This window comes from Dasypus novemcinctus, chromosome 22, assembly GCF_030445035.2.
Source record: "Dasypus novemcinctus isolate mDasNov1 chromosome 22, mDasNov1.1.hap2, whole genome shotgun sequence".
Taxonomy (NCBI): Eukaryota; Metazoa; Chordata; class Mammalia; order Cingulata; family Dasypodidae; genus Dasypus; species Dasypus novemcinctus.
This window is the reverse complement of record NC_080694.1, coordinates 68,117,701-68,130,662: the sequence shown is the minus strand read 5'-3', so window position 1 is coordinate 68,130,662 and position 12,962 is coordinate 68,117,701. Positions and strand designations below refer to the sequence as shown.

At 42.3% G+C, this 12,962-nt stretch overlaps 2 pseudogenes; both read left to right on the top strand.

Annotated features, from left to right (window-relative positions):
- Positions 1-12,962, top strand: part of LOC101442654 (class I histocompatibility antigen, Gogo-C*0201 alpha chain-like) — a 149,717-nt pseudogene that overhangs the window by 68,328 nt on the left and 68,427 nt on the right.
- Positions 6,807-8,509, top strand: LOC101427905 (protein RUFY3 pseudogene; annotated as a pseudogene).

Below are 12,962 nucleotides of genomic sequence, written 5' to 3'. Positions count from 1 at the left end.
TTTTCGAAGAACAAGCTTTGAGTGTTGCTGAACATTTTTATTTCTTTGCTTTCCACTTCATTTATTTTTGCTCATATTTCTTTAGCTTTACTTGATTTTTTAAAACTTACTGATTTAAATAATTCATTTCAGTCTTTCCCCCTGATATATGCATTTAAGTTGATAAATTTCTGTTCATATAATGCTGTGGTGGCAAATTCTTTGATCCTCTTCCCATCAAGAGGAGTTTAATCCCACCCTTGGGTAAGGACTGGCCTTAGTAACTCACTGGCACCTAAAGGAATAAGGGGGGAGTGAGGGGTGAGCCTGTTGTAAAAGGCCCTGGACCTCCTCTCCACCCTCAACCCCTCCCTCTCTCCCCCCTTGCTCTGGGGTCAGCTGTCAGTCTGAGGACCCTCAGAACCTTTGGAGAGGTCAGGGTGGGGGGGGCCCTGAGGCTTCAGCCCAGCAGCCATGATGACTGGAACCTGCCCCAGCCATGGGAGTGCCCTGGAAGGGGATGTCCTGGAGACCTGAGCCAGGACCCCCAGCCAAGCCGCACGACCCTGACTCAGAAACTGTAAGAGCAGACGCTTGTTGTCTTGAGCTACTAGGGTGTGTGGGGGGGGTGTTATTGTGCAGTTTTCAAGAACTGGTACAGGTGTTTCAGCGCATCAGACACTTGATGTTTCATTGTCTTTAAATTCCAGATTTTTAAAATTTTCCTTATGACTTCATCTTTGACTCATGAATAATTAGAAGTGTGCTTTTAAATTTTGTAAATGTACACGTTAAGGGCCTTTGTTTATTTTACTTTTAATATTACATTGTCAGAAATCAATGTCTACGTGATTGATGGGATGATAATCACTCAGACACACTTCATTACGCCCTTTTGGATGGAGGGTCAGAGGTAGCTTTCAAAGCTCTTCTGACATAAAGAAATCTTACAAGTATTTACACCTCATAGAAACAGATGTCTATTCAAATATTTTTACCAGGGCTGTTATTATCTAATAGAAAATCACTAACAAAGCAGACACTTTAGAAATTACAAGTTTTACTGCCTCCTACTGAGCATAGTGACAGTATCTGAAGTTCAGGAGTCTTGAAAGAATCTTTGCAAGATAATATTTGCAAGAACAATTTTGTGACAACGGAAAGAACAGTGCGCTTTTAAGTCATCACACGCCTCCGACCATGGAACTACGATGTGTGCATGGACAAGGAAAGACAAAAGTTATATGAAATGTCAGGGCTCACATGATCCTTGAAGTCTTAGAGATCTAGGGTTTTCACTCCTACAACGAGAAATAGATTGGGAGAGATGTTTTCAGAAATCACTTATCCATCCAGCAACACCCCTCTACTTATTTCCGAAGATAATCTGGCAGAGAAAAAAGGTGAAACCATAACAGACTATAAGGAAATGAGTTGAAAGATGTCATTTATTAGTCACTCACTTTTCCAACCAAACCCAAGTGCCATCAATGTACGAGAAAAAGTTCCAGGCTGATCCCAGCTTCAGGAATTGGCATATGTCCTCACTTTCCATCCTCCATGCCCATCCTGTATCACCTGGACCTCTTCCCACACCAGGGAGCCTTGGTAGAGGCAGAGCCACCATCTGCCTTGAAGAGGGAAGCTCACCTTCCCAAACACGCTTGAGCTGGACATGGACACCAGGGTAGGTGCTGGAACACTGTCCATCTTTCAACTCATTTCCTTGCACACATTTCTGTGGAGAGGATCCATAACCTTAAGAGTTTTATGTGACCCCATGAGAGTCTAGTACATGCCCCAGCTTTAGACACTTTGCCACTCCAAGTTGGTCAGGAGCAGCTGGTCAGCAAACTTTTTAGTAGACCCAAAGACACGATGTAAATGCTCCTCTGTTGCTTGAGTGTCTCCAATCTGGGACATGATAAGGTAGAGGCTTCCTTGTTGCTCTCAGTCTCAATTTCCACCTGGATCTCACTGTGGCAGGTAAACAGTCCACAGAGCAATGCTAGCCACTGACCCCACTGAGGAGCGTTGGTGGAGATGGACAGTGTTCCAGCACCTACCCTGGTGTCCAGCACCAGGCAGGAATTAATGGGTAGTTAAGGGGAATCTAGAAAGAAAAGTTGCTTTCATCCCATGACCATGTGTCAAATCTGAAAATATTATCTTTGGCTTCTCGTTTCACACACTGAAGTAAACTGGAGTTGATTCCAAGCCTTGTTCTTATGGGGAGTGAAGTAGGAGTCAGTCCACCACCCTGGAAATCTAGGAATCCAAAGGTTCATAGCCTCAGAGTAAGGGAGGAGCAAAAGAAATCTGCCTCATCCCCCAAAGAATGTGTTCTGAGGAAAAGTGCCTTTTAGCCAAGAGTGGGAGCTGAGTGGTGGGAAGGAGAAAGCAACTCTTTGTGAGGAATTGTGATCACCAGTCAGCCCTCCTGTGGTTTGTTGTCCAAATGTGCCACACCTCTGAACAAAATAACTTCAAGGTGTGGATTTAGTGTGTAATATTCTGGATTGGTGGTGATCTGAAAATTGGAAGAAGGAAACAAGAGCCTCTAGAGAATTCCAAGTTTAGCCTGTGTGTCAAAGATTTTACCCAATTTCATAAGGAAGATGTGCAGCTCAAAGCAAGAACTACATAAATACTAATTAAAAAAATCAACGTGATCAAGAATCAGAAACAATAGTTTGTAAAGCAAGCCTGATAAAACTTCAATATTGGAATTATGAGATGTAGAATATACCATAATTGAAATTATTTTGTGTGAAGAACAAAATGCTTAGCTTGAAAATTCCTGCAGAACATGGGAAACAATAAATGATCCAGCTGATTTGTGAAAGATGCAAATATACTTCTCAAAATTTAAAGATATAACAAATTGAATTAGAAACTCAGTTTGGAATTGTGCTCTGGATCATGATGTAGAAACAGCAACCTACCCTAAACAACTTCAAATTCAGATAAATATAATAATCAACATTTTTTAGGCACTGGAGAACAAATATGACAAGGATTTATGGTGGCTGAGATGAGGATAGCAAAAGAGGTGTGTTCTACAGTTGTCCAAAGCAAAAAGCAGGAGGGAAATAATAAAGAAGAGACCCAAAATCAATAAGATAGAACATAGAGAATAAGAATGAAACACAAAGCTTGTTTGATGGGGAAATATCAACATATTTTGTATACCTGTGGCTAGACATAGATTAACTATATCAGGAATGAAAGAAGGGATATCTGTAGAGACTCTTTATAAAGTAAAAGGACAAGGGACTATGCCAATAAATTTCTCAATGTAATGAAATGAATAGTTTCTCTGACAAACACATCACAAAAAGAGAACTAGAAAATTTTGCTCATCCCTTTATCAACTATAGAAATTGAATTAGTAATTGAAAACCTTCCCATAGAATAAATTCCAAGCCCAGAAGATCTCATTGCTGAATTATATCAAACACATAATAAAGAAATAGTATCATTTCTACCCAAACCCTCTTACATACTAAAGGAAGAACAATTCCAAATTCATGTACAACTCCAGAGTTACCCTCACTCAAAACCAGGCAAAGACATCACAAGGAAAGAGAAGTACATACAGAACACTGTCCCTCATGATCCTGGGCTTAAAAATCCATACAAAATGTGAGGGAACAACCTAATGCAAAAATACATAGAATATTATAGATGATGCTAAATAAGACTAGCTGGGAACACAAAGGTGGGTTAATATCTGCAACTCATCTTAGTTCTCCAAATTAATTGAATAAAGTACAAACACCATGTCAACACTACTGCAGAAAAAGCACTTGCCAAAATGCAACTCCAGTTCATGAGAAAGTCTCTCAGTAAACTAGGAATAGAAAGCAGCTTCCTCTTGTGGTTCCAGGCATCAGTGAAAGTCTGTGGTAGGATCATACTCAGTGATGAAAGGCTAAATACTTTCTTCCTAAGATCAGCTTGTTAGAGAGGTCCCCTCATTCCGTGGTGGTCCCAGTGGGTGGCAGAGGTGGTGGGACCAGGAGCTCTGCCAGGAGTGGGTTTGGGTGTCGCCCCCATTTCTACAGTCACCAAGCCCCAAGGACATCCCCGGGGCTACATATTGTATAAGATCACCCTGAGTTGTCTCACAAAGAAATCCAGAGGATGTCCAGGAGAGAATCATATGGAAGAGCTACTGTGACTTTAAGAAACTGCACAGAGAACTTGGGCAAATTCACAAAATTTATTCCACCATTCAGAATTGTTTCCTCCATTTGCTAAAGGAACAGTATTTGGACAATATGATGAAACTGTTACTGAAGAGAGAAGACTGTGGCGAAGATCAGCCACAGTTCTCTGCAAATATTCCTGCTCCTTCTAATAGTGAAGAGCTTGAAGATATTTTCTAGGCTAGAGTAACTAGAGGCGGGTCTGAATGGAGTGGTCCTGCTGAAGCTTGTTCAGATTGCCTGTTAATAGCTTTCCTGAGTGCAGTAGGGAAGGCTTCTCCAGAGACAGTGATCTGATATTGCTTGCTATGGGTGTGGATTCTCTTGCTGAGTTAGAGAATGGAATGGCTTCCAATCAAAACTCTCCCGTTAGAACTTGGGTCTCCATCTGTCCTCAGATTCTTTAGCACTAGGGACTGTTGTTTCTGATAGTGACCAGAATAAAACAGAACAATGCAGGAAGCAGATGTGGCTCAACTGACAGAGCATCTGCCTACCATATGGAAAGTCCAGTGTTCAATTCCCACGTCTTCTTGACCCATGTGGTGAGCTGGCCCATGCACAGTGCTGCTGTGTGCAAGGAGTGTCATGCCATGCAAGGGCACTCATGCACAAGGAGTGTACCCCGCAAGGAGAGCTGCCCCACATAAAAAAAGTACAGCCTGCCCAGGAGTGGCACCACACACAGAGTGCTGGCGCATCAAGGTGACACAGCAAAAAAGAGATGCAGTTTTCCAGTGCTACCTGACAATGCAAGCAGATGTAGAAGAACACACAGAGAATGGACACAGAGAGCAGACAATGGGGGGGGGGGGGGGGAAGGGGAGAGAAATAAATAAAATAAATAAAATAAAATATTATAAAATAAAATAAAATAAAATAGAACAACGGGAATGGCATGCCCTCTTTCCTGGCAGTTTAAAACCCAATTTTGGCAACAAAGGTTTTTTGTGTGTGTCTGTGTATGTGTGTATATCTATCTATCTGTATACAAATTCTGTTGCTAATTGTCCTTTCTGAATTCTGATGACCACCTAATGTCACTTGCCATGCATGGGTGGTTCAAAATAAGAGTCAACCAATGGATGTAATTCATCACATTAATATAAGGATGGGGGAAAAACACACATGATCATCACAAATGATGCAGAAAAGATACTTGAAATAAAATCCAGCAACCCTTCTTAATAAAAGCACTCGGAACTAGAAATAGAAGGAAACTTCCTCAAGGTGATAAAGGGAAAAATATGAAAAACCCACAGCTAACATCATAATCAACGTCAAAAGATAGAACAGTAAAAGAATCAAACATCTAAAAATGCATTTAAAAAAGTATGTGATGAAATTGCACACATTAAAACTATGAAACGTTACTAAAAGAAACCAAAGAAGGCATAAAATGGAAGGATATTCCCTGTTAACAGACTGGAGACCAAATGCTGTTAAGATGACAGTTCTACCCAAAACAATTTACACTTTCAATACAATCCCAATAAAAAATCCAACAACCTCCGTTGAAGAAATGGAAAAGCCAATCATCAAGTTTATATGGAAGGATACGAGTTTATATAGAAGGATACGAGTACCCAAATAGCCAAAACATCTTGAAAAAGAAAAATGAAGTTGTAGGATTCACATTCCCTGATTTTAAACTTATTACAAAGCTACAGTTATCAAACCAATGTGGTCCTGGCACAAGGGAAGATACATAGACCAATGGAACAGAATTGAGAGTTTAGAAATAAACCCTCCTATCTATGGTTGATTAATTTTTGACAAGGCTGCCGAGTCCACTCAATTGGGAGAGAACAGTCTCTTCAACAAATTGTTCTGGGAAAACTGGTTATTTATATGTCAAAGAATGAAGGTAGGTCCTTACTTCACAGTATATATAAATATTTGCTCAAATTCTATAAAAGACCTAAGTATAATAAAAAAAACTATAGAACTCCTAGAAAAAACATGGGGAGGCATCTTTAGGGCTTTGTGGTAGGCAATGGTTTCTGAGACTTTACACTCAAAACAACAATAATAAAAGAAAAAATAGACACGTTTTTAAAATAATTTTTTATATGTATTTCTTTCTTTTCCCATGCCCTCATTGCTTGCGCTCACTGTGTCTGTTCGTTGTGTGCTTGTCTTCTTTTTAGGACATATCAGAACAGAATGCAGACCTCCTATGTGGGAGTGAGGCACCACCACCACCTCCTAAAATAGACAAATTTAAAGCTTTTGTGCATCAAAGGACTTTAGGATTAGTTAAAAGACAACCTACAGATTGGAAGGAAATATTTGGTAATCCACATCTCTAAGGTCTAATGTTACGAATAAATTTTAAAAAGTCCTAAACTCTACAACAAAAAGACAAACAGCCTGTTCCAGGGGCCAGAGTCGCTGGGTAGAGGCTGCAGGGGGAGGGTCTTTGAAGAGGAGGAGGAGGGAATGGGGCTCTGCCTGGGGGGGATGGCCACAGTACCTATGCTCACATCCTCTGCTCCCCCACCCCCTACCAGATCGAAGAGTGTGAAGGAAGGACCAAGCCAGGCCGAGACCCCTGACACCACCGTGGGCATGGAGAGTTGAGAATCAGCGTCCTGATTCCCTGATGGCTGCTGAATGCTTCCACCTGTCCAAAGGGCCAAACTGAGCAGCAAGGGCTCAGCTGAGCCAGCTCTGGACCTGGGGAGGATCTGATCTGACCACGCTCCTCTCCAGCAGTTCTTCCTGGTATTGGAGAACTTCCTGGAACATGATTTGAAAGACAAGAAAACTTTTCATGGACAAAACAAACCCTTCTGGGGCTCTAAAACTGTAGGAAAGCTTGTTCCAGAAACTGCAGAGGAAACCACAGGTGTTAAGGTCTCCCAGGACTGAAGATGCCAGGAGGCAGAGGAAGAGCCTGGCTTCGTTTGGATCAATGCAAAAGGAACTCTCAGAGTGTACAAAACCTGTGATCAATGAAAAGGAACTTCTCATGAATCCTAAGAGCCCAATTCCCTCATGGTGGAAGAAGGAGTTAAATTTGCTGTTCTGTCTGTGAGTCTTAAAATCATTGATCCCAATTTCTGTGTGAAAGGAGGTTTGGACTCCTAGATGCAGTTTCAGGTGTTTCAGTTTATCTCAAGGATGGGAGCAGCAGTGAAGGCATGAAGGAGATGGTCATATTCCTGCAACTCTGGGCCAGAACAATGAGGTAGAGGAGCTCCACAGTCATCCTAATGCTACAGAAACAACCTTCAGGCAAAAGTGGATGCTTTAGAAAAATCCAACACTAAACTGACAGAGGAGCTTGCAGTTACAAACAACAAGGTTTTCAACTTGCAAGGAGCAATGGAACAATTAAAGAGGAAGCTCCTACACATCAGAATCCAATCATAAGGGACCTAAGCAAGACAGAACTTCAGAAGGGCAAGCACTGGGTGTAGCAAGAAAGCACTGAAAGGAGCAGACACAATTACGACTGGATGCTGAAAAGCAACTGGAGAGACAGATCTGCATGAGACAAGAGATGGACTTGACTGTGAAGAGGCTGGAGAAGGGTGTCTGAGAAGCAGGTGCTTTGGTGTCTCCACAGCAGCAGCTGGATGCTCTCAGGGCTCTTGAGCATGAACTTGCTTTTAAGCTGCAGAGTTCAGACTTAGGATTAAAGCAGAAACATAAACTAAACAGTCTCTTGGAAGAGACGACTATTCAGTTGACTGCTACCATTAAATGACTCCAACAAAGATGGCGCTAGGCTGGTCGAGGCCATGAGTCTGCTGAGCTGGAAAACCAGCTTCTGAGCAGGACTTCAGAGACAAGATCAAGAGTCTGCAGCTGGATGGGAAGGAGTTCACCAAGCAGCAGAATCAGTCTGAGTTCTAACTAAAATAGGAAAGAGAAAGAAGGTTCCAAAACAACAGGAACTTCCAGGAAAGGGCTCACAGAAGCCAGAACCCAAAATGGTTGAGAAGCACAAAATCAGGAGGAAGATGTTAAACTAAAAATGCCCTTTGAAGAAAGCCACAGGCTGGTCTTACCCATGGATGACCAGGATCTGCCCTAGGGACCTGATGGCCGCAGGTGTGTCATCTCTGCCAAGAAGAAGGCAACATCACTGAGAATGTGTGTAAGACCTGCAGAGAAACTGTCTGTAGGGCTGGTTCAGCAAACTCCTGCCTCTCTCTTCCAGCATCAGGCCTGAGTGAGTCTGCAGTCCCTGCCCCAAGCTCCTGATGAAGCAACATTCCACCAGCTCACCAAGAGGCAGGAGGACAAGAGCTGGACCAAAACTCATGCAAGGCCCATCTCTACCTGTACTGGGTGTCAGGAGGCCCTAAGATCACAGTCCTCAGAATCAACTAGAATCTGTAGGGAGGAATTATTTAAATATATCAGGCCCAGGGAGAAAAGGTGGGGGTGCTGAAGGTTTTGTTCATTTTCTGTAATGACTATGAATAAAAGATACTCGATTGAGCCTTTCTCCTCTAAGCCTATTACCCTACCTTGAAGGATTTCTTGCATAGCATATCTTTGTAAAGAGCTATTACTCATTTTTATGAATACTGATAATAATACAGGGGTGGTATACTAGGAGAGAGTGGTCCAAGCAGATAAGACTAAAAAGAAAATGATCATCTCCCTCCATTACATGTTCAGATTCACAGTGGAAAGACAAACATTAACTGAAATAAAAATGACCTCTCTTTGTTATATCTACCAAACTGAACTGAAACTCAGGGAAAAGAAAGAGAAATTAAAGAGTAATATAAATTATGAGTGCATTTCTTTACTTATAGGTTTCTTTTATTTCTTTATTTCTCCTCACCCCCTCATTGTTTGTACTTGCTGTGTCTGTTTGTTGTGTGCTGGTCATCTTTTTGGTGGCACCAGTAACTGAACTGGGGACCTTAGATGTGGGAGAGAGTGCCTAATTGCTTGAGTCACCTCTGCTCCCTGCTTTGTTGTGTCTCTCATTATGTTTTCCTTGTGTCTCTCATTGCATCCTTTTGTTGCATCGGCACACTGTCTTTCTTGTCTTTAAGAGGTACTGGGAACTAAACCTGGGACCTCCCATGTGGTAAGCAAGGCCTCAATCTCTTGAGCCACATCTGCTTCCACATTATGAGTGTATTTAAAACAATATTGGGAAGCAGATGTGGCTCAACTGACAGAGAGTCCAGCTACCATATGGAGGGTCCAGGGTTCGATCCCCAGGATCTCCTGACCCATGTGGTAAGTTGGCCCACATGCAGAGCTGCTGCACGCAAGAAGTGCCAGTCATGCAGGGGTGCTCCTGCATAGGGATTATCCATGTGCAAGGAGTGTGCCCCATAAGGAGAGCTGTCTCATGTGAAAAAAGTGCAGCCTGTCCATGAATGGTGACGCACACACAGAGCTGATGTAACAAAAAAGAGACGCAGTTTTCCAGTGCTGCCAGATAATGCAAGTGGATGCAGAATACAGATAATAATCAGAGTCTGAATGGACTCAGAGAACAAAGAGGGGGAAGGGGAGAGAAATAAATAAAAATAAACCTTAGAAAAAAAGAAACCCAATATTGTATTATATCAGGACCAGAAGGTTTTTGGTATTTGCCTACAAATGATTTCATTATCAGAGTATGAAGGAACATTTGCCATTTTCCCCCTTAATGATTTCAGGAATACATATCTGCCATTCTCAGAATCTCCTACCACAAAACAAGTCAACTTTCTCCCCCTAGTCCCACTCTACTCTCAAGAAATAATGGAAATTGTAAGGAGTTGTAAAGTTAGGGTTGAATTCTTCAAATACGACATGTTGAGGACAGCAAAGCTAGGTCAGGTATAGACTAAAACAAATTTAATGGATCCATGGCTGAGGATAGTTCTTAAATTGTTTCTTGTTGTATAAGAATGCTTTATATTCTCAGTCAAACTATGGAGCTGCTGGTGCACAGGACTCTTGGAAAGGACAAAACTCAGACATCCCTTAGCAACAATCCATTTGGGGGAAGGAAGGAAGTGCATCAGCCAGGAAAGGAAAGATGGAACACACTGTTTTGATTGTTACATGTGTACAACTTTTAAAATTCCAATTAAGACTTAAGATATAGTTCTGTGACTGGGTAAGAAATCTGGGGTGAAACATCCCAGAACTGTGCTGTTTGATAAACTGTTTCCTGAAAAGGCTTATAGCCTTGAATATAAAGTTTCCATGTGACCCTGCAATACCACTACTTGGTGTATACCCAAAAGAACAGAGAACAGTGACATGAACAGACATTTGTACACTGATGTTCATAGCAGCATTATTCATGATTGCCAAATGGAAAAAAACCCAGGTGTTCATCAACAGATGAATGGGTAAACAAACTGTGGACTATCCACACAATGGAATATTGTGCAGCTGTAAACAGAAATGAAGTCATAAAGCATATGATGTCATGGATGAACCTGGAGGACATTATGTTGAGTGAAGCAAGCCAGACACAAAAAGACAAATACTTATGATTTCATTACTATGAACCAAATATATTGTGTAACATATTGTAGGATTCAAAAAAATTTATAGGTTTCCAGTACAAAAAAAAAAAGGGCAAAATATTTGAATAGACATTTCTCCACAGAAGATATACACAGACAGACTAATAAGCACTTGAAAAAAGGTTCAACATCATTAGCTATTAAAGAAATGCAAACCAAAACTGCAATGAGGTGCCATTTTACACTTACTAGAACTGCTATGAAAAAGGAAATGGAAAATAGCTAGTGTTGACAAGGATGTGGAGAAATGGGGAACCTCATCCATTGTTGGTGGAACGTGGAATGCTGCAGCCACTGTGGAAAACAGTTTGGCAGTTCTTAAGTCAGACCCTAACAGATATGCACCTTTTCCTTTGGTGAAGTTCACCAACTCATTTTCACCTGTCGCTCTGGCAGAGGGATGGAGAGCTAGTTTCCCTTTTAGAGCCCTGTCATGTGAATTGACGAGTTGTGCTGACTGAGGCCTGCAGGAGCTGGGGTGAGGCAGTGGAAACAGAATCAGAGCACTGGGAAGGCCATAGAGACAACCCGGTTTTCTTGCTCAGGTGAAAGCATTTAGGCCCAGGGAGGGGCCTCTTGTGCATGAAGGAACGAGCCCTGGTCAGGGGATTCTGAGGTTTGGCCTCTGCCCTGCCATGACTCCCCCTTCACCAAACAAGTGAGTGGGCTCAGGAGGGTCTCTGGATACCACGGAGCCTGAGCAGTGACTGGCACAGCCTAGCCTGGCAGGGTCCTGGCCTCCTCCCTGCTCCTGGTGGTTTGTGGCCGCTCCTCAGGCAACCTAGGCTCACAGGCACGTGGTGTTACTCAAACTCAGGGCAGGCGGGAGATGCCCAGGACAAGCCCTAGGCACTGGGGTCTGCTAAGAGCGTTTACTAGTTAAGGGAGGACAGCCCTCCAGGGGGCTCTTTATGTCAAGAGGGCTCTGAGCTAGTAAAATGAGAAGTCCAGCATTTCCCTGGTCTTCTCTACAGAACATAAGTGCCATGGGATGTAAAATGTGTTGCAGGGAGAAAAAAAAGTCCCATAACCAAGTACTTTTGGAAAGTTTAAGGGCTTGTAGGCTGAAGGTCATCTCAGAGCCTTTAACATGTGGAAGTGCACTGGGTGACTCTAAAAGGTGTGTATGTAGAGGTGGGTATTATGTGTAGCTTTCTAAATTTGATTGACCAGAAAACCTGCCCTTTTTAACTCTATTTTTAGAAAAGTTTAAGATTTACCTTTATAGAAAATTTACACTGAAAGTTTAGGGAATTCCCATATAAGCCTCCCCCAGCACCCACATACTCAGTTGCCCCTTTATTGACATTTTAGATGATTGTGGCAAGTTTGTTACAGTTGATGAACTAATACTGAGGCATTGATACTAACCATGGCCTACAGTTTACATTTTGGCTTGCACTTTGCACTGTACAGTCCCACAGGCCTTGACAAATGTGTAATGTTATGTGTCCATCATTGCAGGATTAAACTGAAGAATCTCCCCACCCCAAAAGTGCCCTGTTCCATCCATTCATCACCCTCCCTTCTTAACTTTGACACCCCCATCTTTATATCAATGTTACCCATTCTTCCTCCAACACAAGGTGACAGCCACATCCACAATAACAACTAATCTACTTGGTCCATGGCCACACCCCCCATGATTATTCATTCCCCAACCCCGAGGGACCCTGGAGATCTGCTCCGACAACCCCAGGCTGAGAGGCTGATACCACGGGGCAGATGGAGGGAAGTTTCCTGTCCGCAGCTGCACACATTCTCCATTTTGGGGAATAGGACCTGTCCGTCTTCGTTTTGTTGGCTGTGCAGGGCAAGCCAGAAAACTGGACAGTAGGAGCTGTCCACTGGTCTGCTGAAATTCAGGGTTGAATCAACATTTGAACAGTCCAAAGAATTAAGTCTCTGAAAAATATGCTTAACTGTTAAAAGGAAAATTATAGGTACAAATGAAAGTAGTAGAAGAATCACAGTTAGGGGAACTGTAAATGAATATAACTGTGTTATTATTGGGAAAATAGATTTTCATATATATTCATATATATTCCAAGATAGAGCCCACCAAAGAAGTGTTGATGTCATGAAGCTGTGTACCTTGCCTGTGCTGTCCCACTGTCCCAAGAGACCTCAGGAGTGCTCTTGTTGAGGCTTTGTACATGACACAGTTAGTGAAATCTGCCTGAGACCTGGATAAGTGTAACCTCCAGAATGATCTCCTGACTCACTTTGAAAATCTCATAGCCATAAAAACTCTTTTCTATTTAGT